Raw genomic sequence first — 18,285 nt, forward strand, 5'->3', positions numbered from 1 at the left:
AGGGGTGAGTGCTGTGGGATCTGTTATCTATTCTGGAAAGAACAATTCTACTGTGTCTTTTGAACAAGCCAAGAGAAGACACTTCCCAGGTACAGCTCATCAGAGTGCTAGGGTCAGAGGAGCATCTCGGTGCAAAACAGCTCTAATGTTCGCGGATTCCTCCTTGTACGTGCTATGTATTTTTATAAACCAAACCCCCCTAGGTTTGTTTTTAAAATAAAGATCGGTACAGCTCTATAATCACATACTGTGAGTCCCATTCAACGGTCGTTATTAGGTGTAGACCATAAACTGGCTCTGTGAGCCTGTGAGGACAGAAAGGTAACTGAGGCGCCTGAGAAAACAGAGTGCATCAACCACACAGGGAATGATGTGAATTGGAGCAGAGCCAAGGGGTGATGGTCACTGGAGGGAAGGGTCACAGAGATGAGAGAAGCAAGGCAGCAAGGCCAGGAGCTGGGCCAGCCTGATGGCCTGGCCAGGGGGGCACAGGGATCTGTCGGCAGCAGGACAGAGACGGCCGGGGGGCAGGGCCGCATCAGTCAGGGCCCTGCTGCAGTGGCTACAAAAGCATTCCACAGCCAAGTTCAGGAATGAAAGTGGGGCACTGCAACTCCTTCTCCCAGGAGACCAGCCAACCAGGCAGTCTGTCCCTCCATCACTGGCTCCACTGGCCTGGTTTCTTAGCGGGACAAGCCCCCATGTTGCGTGGGACCCGCAGCAACAATGCTAGGAGTCAGTCCCTTCAGAAAGTGCTGGCCTCCCCCTAAATAAGTCTCCCTGGCCCTCCGCGGGCTTTCCTCCAGGCCTGCCGGCAGCCTGCAGGGACCCTGATCCAGTGTGACCCGGGGCCAGCACCAGACAGTAGAGTCTCATCCATCACGAAGCCCCTGGCATATCTGACTTCCCATCACCCAGACGCATCCCAGGCCGGCAGCACAGCTGATCAGTGAAGGATGGTGAAGGGGCCCCAAGTCCTGGGTTCTGCCCCTGTCTTGCCATCGACCGCGGAGGCCCCGAACAACCCCAGCTGTCAAACAAGGGGCACAGCTGCTGCCTCTAACATGTCCTCCCTGACAGCGTTTTGTGACCTTGCGGCATCTGAGAAACGACTCAGAAGCTTCTGCAGAGTCAATAAAAACCCAAAGGCCTGCTGGGGGCGGGGGGGTTAGGAAGTCAGCCAACTCTCCATTGCTTGTAATTTTCCAGTGTCTTTGGCGGCCAGCAAAGTGACTTTCAGGTGCGGGTGTGGAAAGCAGTGATTCAGAAATGACTTTATCCAGCACCACCTGACTTCTCTGGCCGGTGAGTGTGGGACAGTGAACAACAGACTCCAGCAGATGGTCTGCTGGAACAAACAGGCACCATTGGCCATGCAACTTCTGGGGCATTCTGCTCAGTGGCGTCTGTGCTGCAGGGACATCAGGGCACGAGGGGAATCACTGGGAGTGAGCGGGACACAAGGGTCAGAGGGCCAAGGAGGTGGCGTCCGCCTGAAACCAGCTGCGCGAGCCTGGCCACGGCTCTCACGGCGCATTCATTCACGGCCAGAACATCCCCACAGAAAAGCGGTGGGTGCGACAAAGGCTTCTAGAAGAGGCAGCACCGCACAAGAGCAAGCAGACAACACAGTCCCTGCTGACACACCTCTTCTGAGGCTTCCCTTTGACCCCGAGCGACCTCCTGAAATGGGAGGAACAGCAAATCAGCAGCCTGGGGGGGTCCTGCCACCTTCATCCCCAGACGGGCCCAGGGGTGCAGGAGGGCACTGCTAGCTCCTCATCCACCTGTCATGGGCCCACCTCATTTCTAGAACTTGCCCTCAGACCAAAAGGAAACGCTCCTGCTTTGGTCTGGTCAGTGCAGGGCAGGGGGTCACACAGGCAGGGGTGAGAGAGACAAAATCAGGGGAGAAGGGAGGCCTGATGCTGGGCTGACAAGTACTATTTCTGTCCCTTCTGTCAGCAGATGCCAGAGTATTTCCATTGAGCTCAATGCACTGCTCAGAGAACACAGATGCAGAAAAGGACCACAGGCTTCAGACAATAAATGTGCTGGTCAGAAGGGAATCTGGAAACCACACAGTTCAGGGATGACAAATATCTGGTGTGTGTGTTGGCAATGTTCCTTTCAATTCCATCCCACAGCAAGATGATCACAAATAAAAAAGAAATTCCTCCATGCCAAAGGCCGGGCCATACACAATGGGTGGCTTCCGTTTATTTTCCCCAAATGCCCTGTAACACATTGTTCCTTGGCGTTTCTATTTTCCTGTGAGTTAGCTGCTCATTAAAGAGATAAAGTAAGGATAGGAAACTCTGGGGAAAAGGACCAGGCAAATGAAATCGTGACACTTTTGTGTTAACTGAGAACGTCCCTATTCTCCACATGTTCTCTTCAAGCTTCTAGCTTCATGAGGCAGTTGGCTTAAATGCCATGAATCAAATGTAGTTTATGGATAGAGTTTTGCAGGGAAAAAAAACCTATTTCATCAACTAAATTAACTGCATGAACGCTTGGCTTGGAACAACAGGAGAAACTTGCCTTTCTGAGCAAGTACAAATAGCTCGTGAGAACAGGAGGATACAGCTTTCCTTCCACCTTCCCTGTCCCGTCCAGGGACCTTCTCAGAATCAAGTAAGAAAGATACATTTGGGGACATTCACTTGAAGAGGCAGAAATTTTTATCCATGCAGCTTAAGCTCACGGCAGGATCTGGACCCCTTTCCCTCATTTCTTGGCATCATGTCTCAAAGAAGCCAAGTCCACTACGTGAATTGTCATTCACGCCACACACGTTAAGGGCATATCCATATCCGGAAGGACAAAATCCCCTTCGGGTTCAAGGTGATGAAGGCCAGTCCAGCCAAGAGGAGGAATTCTCAAGTCTTCCAGATGCAGAATAAGAGGGGGCCCTCAAGGTCGGTCCACCACAGTTGCCCGTAATCACTTAGGGGGGTTCTCAGGGAAACGCGGGAACGGTGGGTGCTTTCTGTTACAGACGCTCGGGCCCACTCCAGGCAGCGCCGTCAGTATATACTGGGGTGGGGGAAGGGCACAAGCCCCTTTTAAGCAAAAGCTCTGCGGGTGACTTTCGTGTACTTGCCGGTTAATATGTCACATCTGATCAAACAGGCACTGCATTCTGGAAATGCATGCCTATGGTCTGCTGACAGAAAAATGTCACCTGCCATTTCAGTAAACAAAGGATGCTGCTGCCTTAAAGCCACCAGCCACTGCAGCCCACGGTGCGCCCTGAGGGGAATTCAGGATGGAGAAAAACAGGATACGGGCCCTAGATCGTGATGATGCATATCTAGGAATAATTTCAGTGAGACCAGACTCCTGCATCTTCCCATACATAGAAAAGCCCTACAATCATGAACTTGAGATGTCTGGTTTTTGTGATTAGCAGTACTTTTTTGATATTTGATCACATGATTTTTTTCAGCAAAAACTCCTGTAATATCCCGGTTCCTCCCTTTCCTCTTTGGAACAGTCCCTCAGAGCTATCTGAGAGGCTCTCTCCCAGGCTATAGTCCTCAGTAAGGCCCCTGATTAAGACACAACTTGCATCTTTTAGGTTGTGTGTTTTTTTCAGTTGAAGGTCTTATTAGCATATAGGAAACAGGCTTCCAAATTATTTGGGGGGGAGTATATATACCTACTTGAACAGAAGAAGAGTAGGTTCTGCTTAAAAGTTCGTTGTAGGTTGAACTGTGTCCCCCTCTGGTGCCCATCCATGTGACCTTATTTGGAAATGGGGTATCCTAATCTCTGGTACCCATCCATGTGACCTTATTTGGAAATGGGATCACTGCAGATGTAATTAAGATGTACATTAAGATGAGGTCGTATTGGAGGCGGGCAGGGGCCCCTAATCCAATATGACTGGTGACCTCATGAGGAAAAGTAAAGAGACACAGAGACAGACAGGGGACAATGCCAGGTGACGGCAAAGGCGGAGAGTGGGGTGATGGGTCTAAAAGCCACGGAACAGCAAGCGTGCCACCACAAGATGCTGGAAGCGACACCCTGATTTCAGACTTTCAGCTTCTAGAATTGGAACACATCTCTGCCGTTTAAAGCCATCCAGTTTGTGGTCTTTTGTTATGGTAGCCCCAGGAGTCCGCACAAGGTCATGACTGTATTGGCTGCCATAGAACCAGCTCCTTGCTGGGAGAACGCTGGTAGGAGAGAGTCAGCTGAATTCTGCCCTGAAACTGAGCAGGGTGAATTTCTAAGCCAGACCTGACAAGGATGGGGGGTGCCCACTGGCCTAAGCCCTAACAACAAGCTGGCCTGGACCTGGCCTCCTCCGCCCCCGGCGCACACGCACACACGCACTCACGCACGCACACACACGCATCTGATGCTGAGCGTGCTGGGCTGCATCCTGCAGGTCCTGGCACGGACCGTCCCAGCCTCCAATGGGCGGATCGAGTTGGCTTGTCTCAGCTTCCACCCAACATGCTGGGGACCTGCTGTGACTGGGACCCTTCCTGAACCCGAGTCAGATTCAAGGACACTTTTTGGTTGAACACATATTTAACATGTGCCGGACCCTGCTGCAAGCACTTTGCATGAAACAACTCATCTGCTCCTGACAGCCCTCCCGGCGCTAGATCAGCCGCTCTTCTTGAGATCTAAGCGCCTGCAATTACACGCCAAGGTTCCGCCCGCCCTCCTGGCCCGGACCCGGCGCGTCACTGCCGAGCGCTCCCCGCACAGTCTTCAACCAGGAAAGTCACCAGCAATCACCACGGGGACACAACAGCAGCAGGAGTCTCAGAGCCAGGCTCGGGGTCAGAGCCACAGCCCGAGGCCTCCTCGCTCCTCAGACGGCCGGCTCTCCTGACCGGACCCCTCTCCTGCGCTGTGCCCCCCCGAGGCCCCACCACGCCCCACTGTGTCTGCTCACGCCTGGCAGGGAAACCTCCACCGTCCTTTCCTGAGCCTGATGACCAACGAGTGCATGTGCGCCTGACGGACGTCATGTTTTATTCTACAGCCTTCACCCTCGCCACATACTTCACTTGCCTTTGCTAATCTTGGATACTCACAAGAACCCTGGATTAAGCCCCTTTTTACAGCTGAGAAACTGGAGGTTGAGAGAAATTAACTTGATGGAGTTGAAGACTGACAGCTCAATACATCCTAAACCCTATGCCAGAGCACTGGAGAGATGAAATTCTGTAGTCTGAAATGTAGTAAACAAAATATGACCACCACTCCCACCCCTCACCCAGGTGAGCAGAAACCTCAGGACGGTAGGGGTTGGGGACACAGGTCTCTTTCTTTTGGGGGGAAATTAGAGAAAGCCCTTGGGGAGGTGGCATGTGACCTGTTCCCCAATAACCCATCCTTTCTTTTAGGAAAGGAAGCAATGAATCACAGCTGGGCACATGGTCTTCCAGAATAAAGACCCTTCCCCGCCTCCTGTGTGTAGCGGGGGGAGGTGTGAAGTCAGGTGTGAAGGGGGGAACTCTTGCCCATGGGCTAGGTCAGAAGGTCTGAGTAACTCCAGGTCCTCCTTTAAAGGAAAGGGGGGGGTCCACTACTGCCTTTTCCCTGCCCTGCTGGCTGGAGAGCAGACACAAGGTGAGACTTTGTAGACCAAGCAGGTGGCAAACGCCACAGTATGGACTTAGGGGGTCCAGAGTAGGTCACAAAGTTCCTGAGGTCCTCAACATCAGACAAGTCCACGGAGTTAGAGCTGTAGGTCAATATCACTCGCAAGTAGAAGACAGAGTGCCAGCCATCTAGGGGGTCTGCAAAGGACCCGCGCCCAGGAAAGCACACTCACTCTTCTGTCTTCCGACAGCACTTTAACAAGGAAGAGTTAAAGTGAACTGGACCTGGCCTCCTCCGCCCCCGGCGCACACGCACACACGCACGCACACACGCACTCACGCACGCACACACACGCATCTGATGCTGAGCGTGCTGGGCTGCATCCTGCAGGTCCTGGCACGGACCGTCCCAGCCTCCAATGGGCGGTTCGAGTTGGCTTGTCTCAGCTTCCACAGTTAAAGGAGGCCACTTCCATTCGCAAGCTGAGGCCGGACCTGCAATCCCCCAGGGGGCGACCTCTGCACCAGATGTCGGAAAACGGGGGTCCACAGGGGTGACGGAGGGTCGTGCAGACCTGGAAGGGCGTGGGGAGAGGCAGCGGGGAGAGACAGTGGGTCACGGGAGGCCGGGGACAGAGGCAGTCTTGCGTCTCCCCGACTGATGCAGCCCAGGCTTCCCCAGGCGACAGGCCACACGGGACTGGGTCTGGCTGAAAAGAACCCCAAGGCAGACTAGGGGCCGCAAACATGAGACAGAAGGGAGATGAGAGGCTTCAGAGTCCTTTGGGGAACCTGCTGCCGTGTTCTCTCAGGGCTCTTGCAATGCACGTGCTCCTGCAGGACCGGCTCCTGCAGCCTCATCTTCCTGGGGCAGGCGGGAAGGCCAAGACCCATTTTTATCAGGAGCAGAAGGCTAAATCTGACCACACACACACATTTCTATGAGCTGCGTAGCTCGGGATGGGGGAGGGGTGGAGAGACACTTCTGCGTTCTCTCTGCGTTTCTGAACGGCCAGAGGTCACAGACAGCCCCGCTGCGGCGCCCCCAACACTAAGAATGCTCATCCCCCTGCCCCCAATTCAGCTGTCCGCCATTTCTACACTTTAGTTATTTCCCAATCTGATGCTCCAGCTTACTACTGGGGCGGGCCAGCCACACCATGAATTCCCTGCTGCCTGGATTTTCTGTCGAGAATGCAGTAGTCAGGAAGCAGACTGTGTTATCTTAGAGATACCATGTAAATTCATAGACTGCCTCCAAAAGCAGAAAACAAGATGTCCCTGAATTTATAATTGCTGCAGAAGTGGCTAGACCATCGCTTAAAGCAAGAGGTTCACAGGAGGCCTGTGTGTCTATGGCTTCCAAACCCCCAGTCTCGTATGCTTGACCGATTACCTTTTATTGTTTTTCCCGAGGCCCTGTAGGCTCCTGTGCCACACCTGGTCCGTGAATTTAACTACTGGGTGGACTCATTTGGGGGAGGTCTTAGGGTGCACAGCCACTTGGAGTAGACAAACTTCAGAAGCATCTTCCAAGGCTGAACGCATAGAACCCTCCTGACGTCATTTTTGGGTCATCAATGCTCTTTGTCTCCCTGGGGAGTCGTTTACACCTTAGTATAAATTCCTCTACTGAGCTCGACACCTTGCTTAGCGTGGCAGACAGCAGTTTTCCAAAATCGGCCCTGGCAACATTTCTGGGACTTGACGCTCTCCCATTAATAAGAGGTGAAACCTTGGTCCCTTCCCCTGGACCCGGAGCAGTCCTCTGCAGCCGCTGAACCAACAGGATGCAGAAGTGGCGTGTGTGGCTTCTAAGGCTGGGTCACGAGAGGCTGTGTGCTCCCGCTCCGGGCTCTCTCCGGCTTGGGCTGCTCCCCATCGAGACCGCCCACCACACTGTGGGAAAGCCCAGTCACGTGTCAGGTGTCCCTGCCAGCACAGCTCAGGGCCCAGCTAGCAGCCAGCATCAGCCATGGGACACCTGAGGGAGCGCACCTTCAGGTGGCTCCAGCCCAGCCTCCCAGCTGGTGCAGAGGAGAGAGAAGAGCTGTGCCTGCCAAGCTCTGCCCACCTTACAGGAGCCACTGTTTAAGCCTTTGTATTTAGACCACTGAGGACAACTTCAGCTAAGAAAAGCTTTGAAAAGAAAGATGGCGGAGGGAGGAGGAAACCTGGGCTGGTGTGGTGGGCTCCTGTTCCTGCGTGGTCATCTCTCTTTGGGTTTTCCCTGCTCTCTCCTCTTCACTTTCACCGTGGGCACTTGAGGGAGCTTCCAGCACTTATGCCGCTGCCCTCTATTTACCCGCTCCACGCCCGGGCAGGGGACCACGTGTCAGAGATGTTCATTCATCCAGCTGTCCGCCCACTCATCACTCAGTGGATAACCAAACGTCTAATAAAGCAGACAGAGGACACGCTCTGTGCTGGACACACAGAGAAACTGGCTCTTATGACGTTCTTTCAGTGACTCGGAGAACGAGAACCATGTTTGCTGACTTGTACCCCTCCCCTGAGGAGGCACTTTAGAACGAAGCTCTCAGTCTGAATTCAAGTGTATTTTTGAAGTAGGGGGTCCCAGTGTGGGCCTCGGCCAGGATTCAGACAAATGTGAGGAAGGCAGGAGGTGCTGCTAAGAGCTGGATTTCCCGAGGCTCGGGGACGGGGAGGGAAGAGCCAGCCAGTCTCTGGTCTCTGTGCTGGTCCCGTGGCCTGGCCCTGGGGGCAGAGCCTTGCCTCCTGGGGCCTCCTGCCGCCCCCCGTGCCGGGCAAGATGGCCCCACGCTCCTGAGCCGCGTGCCTCACATGTAAGTAGATTCCTGCCCCCCATCCCCTCCCTTACTCTAAATTCCCATGCTGGTGTGAAGGAGGCATTAAGGTCCTGATCAGGAAGATAATCAAGCGATAATCAAACACAGGCAAACATTAGGAGCCCTGAGCTGGAAGGTGTGCTTTCCGGGGAAAAGAAGCCAAGTCTGGAGAAATTGCAGGAAGGTGAACCTGGCAGGGACACAGGCCGGTGGCTGGAGAAGCTGAAGACACAGGGCCCCTTCTCAGGCCCAATCTTGTGCTCATTATCAGAGTTTTTTTCTGAGGAGGGTCCCCCAGGTCACATGAGCTTTGGGCCCCACAACAGTGAGAAATGTCCTAGTAGAGAGAAAAGTGACTTTTGGAGAAAAATCCACACAAAAATAGCATCGCCTAGGAAAATGGTTTCCACCTGCTATTCCGGAGGCCACTTGCCATCTTGGGGAGACCCGGACCCCAGCTCTGATCCCGCGGCTTTGGGCCTCTCCTCCTTGACTGTGAAATCAGGGGTTTGGCTTACGTTACTTTTTCTCAACCTTTCTGAATACGAGCACACCTCCTTACAGGAAAACACTGCAGATTCCACATTTTAATCCAGTTTGAAATAGTCAATGTGTCTTTTAGAATAATTTGTATTTCGTTCATCACAAGAGCACCTGCACATACTGGACGGACAGTTAACTGTACGGTGGCGTACAGTTTATTTGGTCCCACGGACAACCAGGCACGGGCCCGGATTCGCAGACGCCCCGACCGGGCCCCACGGCCCATTTCCCCATCCTGACTTAGATGTGGACGGAACTTCCTTTGAGCAGGTTCTAGAATGTCTGCCACCACACAGAACACCATCCTGTTTCCTGAGCTCCTGGCAAAGTAACCAGCAGCCACGAGCAGAGGGTGGCCAAGGCTGCGGCAGGCTTTGTCTACTGGAAATCTGTGAGTCTAGACCAGCCCGAAGGCAGGCCGGGGCACGGCGGGCACACTCGGGATGTGGCGGGAGGCGCAGAGCAGACCTGGTGCTCGGTGAGGACACGAGCTCGGCCCCCTACTCCTTGGCCCCGGCCTCTCTGAGCAACTCCTGATCTGCCCGCCGACCTGCCCACAGAGGACCTGGAGGTGGCCTCCAGAGCTCCAAAGCCGCTGGCGTGCTGGTGTCAGTGAGTGGGGTCGCGGACCCTTGTTGAAGGTCAACATTCCCGCCTGTGTGCCCAGGACCTTCCCCCAGTGAACACGCTGAACACCAGCTCCTCGAGCGCTGCGATGCATGCATGCTCTGGGGTATAGAAGAGACTCAGGGAATTGGCTTCTGCCTTAAGGATCTCACACAAAAGGGAAAAACCTTACCAGGGACCAGGAAAAACGAGACCTGCACATAAGCATCTGACTTCCCTCATCCTCAGGGCAGGCGGCCACAGGAAGAAGGGGCTCTTGCTGCAGAATGACTTTGCCTGCATTTAAAAAATCATGCAAGACCCCAAGCAATGAAGGGTTGTCGGCCCAGTGTCAGTTGTGCGCTGTCTTTGGGTGGGGAGGTCAGGTGCAGGAGAGAAGAGGGAGCCTGTGTGAACTGGGCTGGGCTTCTGCAGACACCATGCAGATCCCTGCAGGGCAGCCACTTCCCCAGGGGCTGCAGGGGAGGGGTGGGTGAGGGCGGGGGAGAGGCTGCATGTGATCCTTGGAGGGACCAGAGGTGGATGGGGAGGACGGTGTCGACCATGGTGGCAGACCTCGTTTTCCTCTGTTCTGCTCTAATGTTCAATGAGTAGCACGTGTGCTAAGTCAGGTATCACACAGTGCTGACCACTGGGTGGCGGTCGGACGGGAGGGTGACTCTGCCCATCCCCGAAGGCGTCATGGAGAGGGAACTGGAGGGAGCCACGTGCACAGTGTCCTGCCCTACACACGTCGGCATGCGGTGCTCAGGAGGGTGGACCCTGGAGCTAGACTCTTGAGCTTCACATTCTGGCAGGGCCACTCACAAGCTGTGTGACCTTAGGCAAGTGACTCAGTCTTTTGGTGCCTCAGTTTTCTCATCTGTAAAATGGGGATGATAACAGTATCTAGCTCACTGCGTTGTTGTAAGAGTTATATTAGTTATTATATACAAATACACTAGCAAGTCCTGCACAACATCTGTTATTATCATAGAATGCACATCAGCCTGGGTCTTTGGAGATTGGTAGTCAGGGTCCCAACTGAGGGAGCAGAAGCTCAAATGGAAGATGAGCCTGGACCAAACTGATATGGCCACTGTGGTACGGCCTTGTGTCTGGTGTGCCTGGGCACCTGGTGACAGAACCAGCTTGCCATCAGGGAAACCTCACTATCGATCACCCTCGCTGCTGGTCCTGGTAATTGGAGGAGAGAAAAAGCAAATGGCTCACGCTCCCTGGAGGGCCCTGGCGGGTTATCTCTGCCTCGCTGGGAACAGCAAGCCTCAGGGGATACACTAGGTGCTCAGGGCAAGAAGCGTTGTTGCTTTTTCATTGTTCATTTTGTAAAGCGCCTGAAAAAGTTATATTGCCTGCAACAAAAGAACCCCAAACCAACCCCCACTGAACTCCTCCCTACTTTTCTTTTTTATAATTAATAAAACCTTGGCGAGGATAGTAACGCTAGGAAGACAGGGCTGATCCAGGCAAAGTGAAGAAGAAAGCGGAGGTTACCTCATCTGGCAGCCCTGACACAGACAGCACTTCACTGTGACCCCTCCCCTAACCCCAGGTCTGGGCCAATCATTCTTTCCTTCTTCCCATCAAAACTTACAGGCAAAACGTTCACGCGCGTGTGTCCACGTGCGTGCGTGCGTGTTTCAGTAAGTTTTCATTTACCCCTCCAAACAACCACTCCAGGTAGGTAACATTATTACCTTTATTTTTCCCTTAAGGAACTTAAAGGGATAAAAGTTTAAATATTTGGCTCAAACGACACAGCTAGTATGTGAAAGGAGTATATCTGTGGAAAACACTGAAAGAGACATTTATTTGGTATCTTCCCATCTCCATTCTGCTTTTCCTACCGCTCTCCCACCACAGTCCCTGTGCCCATCTGTGATTTTGGATCCTGTGCGTGCCACTGAACATGAAATGAACATGAACTTGGTCAGCAGATCGCAAATCATCCCCCCACTGCTACTCTCTGCAAGGCCAACTGCCAGGTGGTCAGGTAGCCCTGGAGAGTCTGCCATTTGTGCCCTGGCACTGACCAGAAACGGTTTTAAGTTCAGCTCCTGAAATGTGTTCCATTTAAAAGAGAACGTTCCACCACAGTACTCTTGGATAGTAACTTAATAATCTATAATAGTGATTGGTTGAGGTAAAATGTATTATCAACCCTACAGTGATTTTTAATTTCCTTAGACAGTCATATTTTTCTTCCTGGTATTTTGCCAAAGCTGATCATCCTGTTAATAATATTCACAAGAAAGTTAAAAATGGCTGACATTCTGAAATTGGAATTTTAATTGGATAGTGACTTAACTACCAACTGAGATTTACCTCCGTTTGTATTTATGAAGAAACCATTTCTTAAAAGTGCTGACTCTATTTTGTCCTCTTCTGAAAGTTAGAATTTTTCACCACAAAGCAAAATTATAGCCTTAAAATTATATGTAACATTTCTTTTATACATTGACTTCAGCTTTAAAATTAGAAGACGAGAATATTTCCTTTTAGGATGCACTGCAGAAAAAGCTCATTACATTACATATTTTCAAAGAAAATCCTAACAGAGCAACAGTCACCTTAATCAGCCTGAGATAGTCTGCATAATCATTTCTTAATATCAGTGAAAACGTATTTTAAAAATAATGGATATCAAAAACAATGTGTATCAGGAAATTAGGTCTCAAGTTTTTGTATTTATTTCTAAAAAAGAAAGTTAATTAACTGAATTATAAACAGCACTCGGAACAGTTTCCACACCTATAACTGCAGCAAATTATGAAATAGTCTTGGTTCTATTGTTCAAAGAACGAGAAGCTGCCTTTCGACTTGTACAGATAGGTGCTGACTAGGGAGACACAGCTCAGAAATTCGGCGTGAACGACGGGAGGGGGATCCAGGTCAACCCAGGTACGGTCACACGGTGGTGCCACGCTGCCTTCAGTGTGGACAGGAGGCTGCAAAGCAGGCAAATCTCTGAGCTCAGGGCCAAGCCACTGCCCACAGCCCACGCCGTCCCCACCTGTTCCCGCCCCCTGAATCTCCCGGTCCTGCACCTGGCCTCAGCCTGCAGTCGCTCAGTGTGCCTCAGACTGAAGACGTGAGGTCCCAGTTCCAGGTGGGAAGGTGAGCTGTACCCTGCCCCAAGCCCAGACCACGTACCCGAGCGGAGAGTTCTTCCTCCGAAACCAGCTGTGCCCGTGGAGGGGAGAGGACGGAGAGGTGGTGGCGATGGTCCGGGGGAAGCCCCCACTTCCCCACCCCTCCCCTCCCCCCTCCCCTCCCGCCCCACCCCTTCTTTTGAAGCAGCCGAGGTGGTTGCCACGGACGGCCTGAACGGGAGGGCTCCATGGATTTCACACAGGGACAGTCCTGGGGGGTCAACAGGTGTGTGCTGGTACTACTTGCACACCCAGGCCCTCCCAGGCTGGCCCCCGGCGTGCACCTTCGTGCGCCCGCGTATAATATTAAGCCGAATTACTGAACAGTGACACGAGTCCCATAAACCCCCGCTAAGTCCTGTTTTGTAACTTTGGCAACCCAACAATTTAAGGCTACATTTTAGTCCTACAGTGTTCAGAGGAAGGAAAGGCAAGATTTAGAGTCTGGGCGGGGCTGGAGGAAGGGGAGGGGAGGCCTTGGCGGAGCGGGATCAGGTCGCCCCTGGGAGGCCTCCCCCCTCCTGTGTCCAGAGCTGCTCAAATCCAGTGAGAAAGACACCCCAGGCCGGAGGGCAAACATGGTGCCCACACGGTGCGCGGCACACAGTGAGTGCTCAATAGATGTCTTGAACTAGACTAAAGAGAGGTGATCAGAGCGAAGGGGGCCCATCCCGTGGGGTCACGTCCGTCCATAGGGCTTCCCCTGCCTTTGACGTGGACCCTACAGACTTCCCCAGCTCTCTAGCCCAGCCTGCGCGTCCAGGCCCCGGGACAGCCTGAGATCAGAGCAGCGCCGACAGGGCATCGTCCCTCACAAGCGTCCTGCAAACAGAAAATGCTCCGCAAATGAGAGCGTGAGAACTACCAGTGGTGGTGCCACAGAAATACCCACGACGGCCACATTCATGGGGTTTCCCGGGAGCCAGGACGGGAGCTGGGCCAAGCTACACGTCTTGGTCCACGGCTCACTTTCTGGCAAAACCCCAACCCTGGTTAAATGCTGGTCACCACCAGAGTGACAACTGCACACTGTCCCCCACTCCTAGGTCCTGAGCACCGCTGTCCCCTACTGTGGTGGCCAGTGCTAAAAGGTGGGGTGTGCTTCTGGGAGGGTCGTGGACACCCAGGGTCAGAAAGGTGAAATGGAAATCGTTCTATTTGTTACGAATGTGGCATTTTCCGAGAGCAACAGCACAAGTAGCAACAGCCGTAACTCGACGACAGCCTGACAGTGACCGTGGTGCTGGGCGCTGCACGGGTTACTGCGGATCCACAAGGCTCCACCTCCCACCTCCCAGAGGAGGCGGGTGAGGCTCCTGCCCAGGAATTAATTCGCTGCAGTTCGGACAGCGGGTAAGTGGTGGAGTCAGTCCAGGGCTGCCAGACCCCAAGACCCGTCTCTTCCCACGACACGACTCTCACCGGATGGTCGACTTCACCTCGACAACTGCAGGTTGGCAACCTTCTGAGAGCCTATGATTTTTGGTCCATTTATGGAGTGAAATGCAAATATATACACTGTAAAGCAGACAGCGCTGGAAGGCAAATGGAGATCAAGTGGTTCAGGGCCAATTATAGAGCAGCTCTTCCAGGGGGTGAGGTCAGCTTCTCCCTCCCCGGGGCCGACGGGTCTCTGCTCTGGGTGAGCTTGCGACGGCACCCGGGTACCCTTCCCACTGCCTTCTTCCGGCGCACTCATTCCTAGCTAACCATCTACACTACCAGCTCTAAGTGGAGCAGGAACTGTGAGTTCCCGCGGCCCTGGGAATAATGCAGGGCAGGAGATAAAACTCCAGTTATGAGGAGCTGACCTTTGAGTTAGAGAAGGGCTCCAGTGGGAGTCCCCATCCTCTGAGGGAACTCACTTCTAAGATAAAGGCGGTATATTTTAGTTGTGTTTTGTAGGATCAGCAGTTCTTTAATGAATCTTCTCAAATTTGTACAATAGTTGGCTGAAAATTTCAACTTCATTTTAGAGTGAAATGCAACAGTCACCATGAGTTAATTCTCCCTTTGCCAAGATGCAAAGAGTTATACGAAAGTCTAAAATCAAGTGAACTCTGCTCTGTTTCCTCTAATGCTTTTTGGCCAAGTGCAGTCCAAAGGAAAAGGGCTGCCAGAATCTCTCTGTGAATAAAATAACTGCAGGTAGAAATTTCCAGAAGCCTGAGAAGAGTGTGCTAGTACTTCTGGGGTTGGGGGGATCTCACAAGGGAGGGGCTTTGTTAAGAAGCACCCAACAGGATCAGGCCCAAAGGACACGAAGAGAAGGCAGAATCCACCGGGGCTGTGTCCTCACCGCAAACACGGGTCTCCCCCTTTCTCCCACGGGGAGGCTTTATCTCCTGGTCAAGGGACGGGGCCTCGGGCTTCCTGGGGGCCTCCAAACCCTACAGAGTTGATCGCCTACAGGTGGTTTTTTTCAAGCTGTGCCTCTGGAACTCGGAGGGGAAGTGCCTTGCTGTGAAGACAGGACCCAGCTCAGCACTTTGCCCTGGTCCTCCTCTGACTCTGACTCGCAGAATGTTCTCTGGAGCCTCCCAGCCTCGCTCACATGTGCCTGAGCTCAGCTTCTCCCAGTCTGGCTGCTTCTTCTCTTCTTGATAAATGCTGCAGGAAGGACCACTTTCGCAACCAGACAACACCCTGGGCTCTGGGACCAACAGGCCCCACGTGCCCTGAGCTTCACCGTAATCCAGTGCGACGGGAAGGGCAGGTACGTCACCTGTCCTACTAATGACCCAAAGCTCATCGTGTGCCAGGTACTACGACCACCCTACTGACATCCTAGCAACCGTGGGGCTGCTTCTGTGATTCCATTTCACAGAGGAGAAAGCTGAGGCCCAGGGACATGGGCAGCTTGCTCAAAGGGAGTGCCAGAGTCTTGACTGGACTCTGGCCTTGGGGAGTGTGGAGTGGACACTTCCCCAGGGTTGTTTCCCAGACTCGCAGGACGGTAGAGGGTGGGGCTGGCTCAGTGTCCAGATTCCTGGTCCACTGCTCGTCCAAACACTGCCGGGGCACGGCCAACCAGGGGCCGAGCCTACAGCCCGTTTCCCCTGCCTGCCCCGAGCAGTCCGGCAGCTCGGGCTACGGCTCAGCATTTGGAGGCTCCATCCGTCTGGGTCACATCGGTGTTACAGAGTCATCTTTTAATGAGGCAAGATGCAGAACAGATGCAGACGGTGAGACAGCGTTTGGGATCATTCCTGAAACACCCGGCCCCGTGGGTTCTCACTGTTAATAACTGCTTGCCACTACACCCCCGTTGCTGTACAGACTGGGGAAAACCAAAGCGCCGGAGAAATCGGGGTCCTGGAAAACTGCAAAAGACATAAATAACCTGCCTGATGTATCTGTACTCGGAAATAAATGGCCTCATTCTAAATACAGAAAATCTTATTTATTCCCGCGTGCATCTGCAGCCTTTTTCTGTCACTAAATATTTTATCCGAGGTGCCGAGAGCAGAATTAAATGGGAGTTAAAAAAGAAATCAGCGAACATCAAGCCAGGAGGCAAAAGGAGCTTTTACCTCGCCGTGCTCGCAGCCTACCTGGCTCATCAGCACCGTGTGATTTGCACATTACTCACCGCAAGCATCTCATCGTCATCAGAGCAGTCTGCCAATTCCTGCAAATCAGCACTGGAGTACCAGGCCGACGCACCCCTATATTCCTGGGCTGGCCACCAGGGGGCAGCATCCTCAGGGAGGAGACATGAGTCTGGGTTTGATTTTTATTCCACGGCATGATCACTCAGATGTTCATGATAACCTTGCTGGCTGCTAATTTGCAGCTTCTCCAAACACCGATAGATTGCCTCAATTCTCCTGTCCTCCTTTTCTTATTCTGGGGGGAAAAAGTCCACAAATTCATCTCCAGTGGCTGGCGAGTTTTAAGTAGGAAATTGTCAAGAAGCTGCTCTTGTAGGGTGGGCACCCAAGGCCTCTGATGGCCCTTTGATGACCACCTGCAAATCCGTCTGCCGTGTAAAAGCAACTCGGCCACTCTCCTTGTCATTGTCCCGCGTGAAGGGCAGTGTTTTAGGACTCCAGCGATGCCAAAAGGAGCCAGCCACACTGAGGGCAAAGAAAGTCCTCAAACTTTTGTTAAATCTCTCTTTTTTTGGTAAAATCTCTGTCTCTCTCTGCCTCTTTCTGTCTCTGCCTTTCTGTCTCTCTCTCTCTCTCTCTCTCACACACTCACGCACACACACACACACACACACTCCTTCCTCATCTCCTGCTAAGCATCACCTTTTTCAGTGTCATCTGCTTTGGGAGATCTCAGTGCGGGAAAAATCACTTCCTTTTTCCTGATCCTGTAGCATCTGAGTCAGAGTCAGTAAAGCCCCACTACCCCGAGAAGGCCAACTCCCTGGCAGCCTGAAAGGTTTCCTTTACATAGTTTTCAATTCCCCCTTCAGCTTTTTGTTCCCTTAATGATGATTTTTCCAGAGTCAGTTAAATTTACAACGAAACAAAGGTAATTATATAAAACTCTAGCACACAGAAAGAGACCCACATGGCCCAGCCTGAGTGGAGAGCATCTGGACATCGTGGCAGGTAGCAAGACCCCTGCCTCACCTGGTCTTCTGCAAATCTCAGCCATGACCACTCAGGACGGTTTCTCATTTCCGGCTTTCAACCCGCATGGCCACCAAGGTGCAGTGTGTTATGCTCCCTGAGGAGTCCAAGGAAACCTTCCTTTGGCCCAGGAACATAGGGGGACTTCTGGCATGCTGAGGATCTGGGGAGGACTTGCCAGGCGCTGAAGTCTGTGCCTCAGTCCCTAAGTTCTGGGGGCTCTGACCCCAACTCCCTTTAGGACCCAGAGCCTCCTCAATGCAAGGCAGGTGGAGAGGCCGGAGGCTGGAAGTGCTGTCTGAGTGGAAGCAGCCAGGGTGCCAGGAGAGGAGGGCACTGCCCGCCCACGCCTGCCGTCTGCACCTGGCTCATGGGAGGCGGGGGAAGCGTCACTCGTCAGACTTTTCCCCGTGGTGTAGGCAGGTGGCCACGGATTTTCTAACCATCAGCGTTTCCTAAGCTATTTCATAAATCTCCCCCTTAGGACAAGCTTATGTTGGCTCACATCTCACAGGAACTCAAATCTGCAAGTGTGCAGTGAAAGAAACTGAAAAAGAGACTGGGAACCAGGTACTGATAATATCATGAGAGAAGGAAATTTGGAAAAAATGTTTAAGGAATTAGCTCTTGAGTTAATTGATTTGTGGTTGCTTGGTTTTCTGATTTTCATATTTTTACAATCTTAAATCAGAACAGGTCATTCTGCCAAAGTGTCTAAATGGTGCTGAAGATGTGTACCGTATGACTCGGATGTGATTAAACACCATCTTGGTGCCTGAGGTTCCAGAATCAGTACAGGGCGTGGGCCAGGGCTAGGTCTCACAGTCGCTTCCTCACGGAAGGGATTCTGTTACACGCCGATTCCTCACATCTGTATAGGGACACGGGCACAGGGACTTGTGGGGGAGCCCAGCTGGCGGGAAGCGGGGGGAGAATTAGCCGTTGACGGAAGTCACGTGATGGGGACACGGAGGAGTCAGAGAGTGACTCAGAC

At 52.7% G+C, this 18,285-nt stretch overlaps 1 protein-coding gene across 1 annotated transcript in view; it reads right to left on the bottom strand.

Annotated features, from left to right (window-relative positions):
* DPP6 (dipeptidyl peptidase like 6) overlaps positions 1–18,285 on the bottom strand; it is a 766,975-nt gene that overhangs the window by 130,504 nt on the left and 618,186 nt on the right. The window lies entirely within an intron of this gene.

Source organism: Delphinapterus leucas, chromosome 9 (assembly GCF_059928025.1).
Source record: "Delphinapterus leucas isolate spDelLeu-1000000601 "Yukka" chromosome 9, BTC_Dleu_Yukka2, whole genome shotgun sequence".
In the NCBI taxonomy this organism is placed as follows: Eukaryota; Metazoa; Chordata; class Mammalia; order Artiodactyla; family Monodontidae; genus Delphinapterus; species Delphinapterus leucas.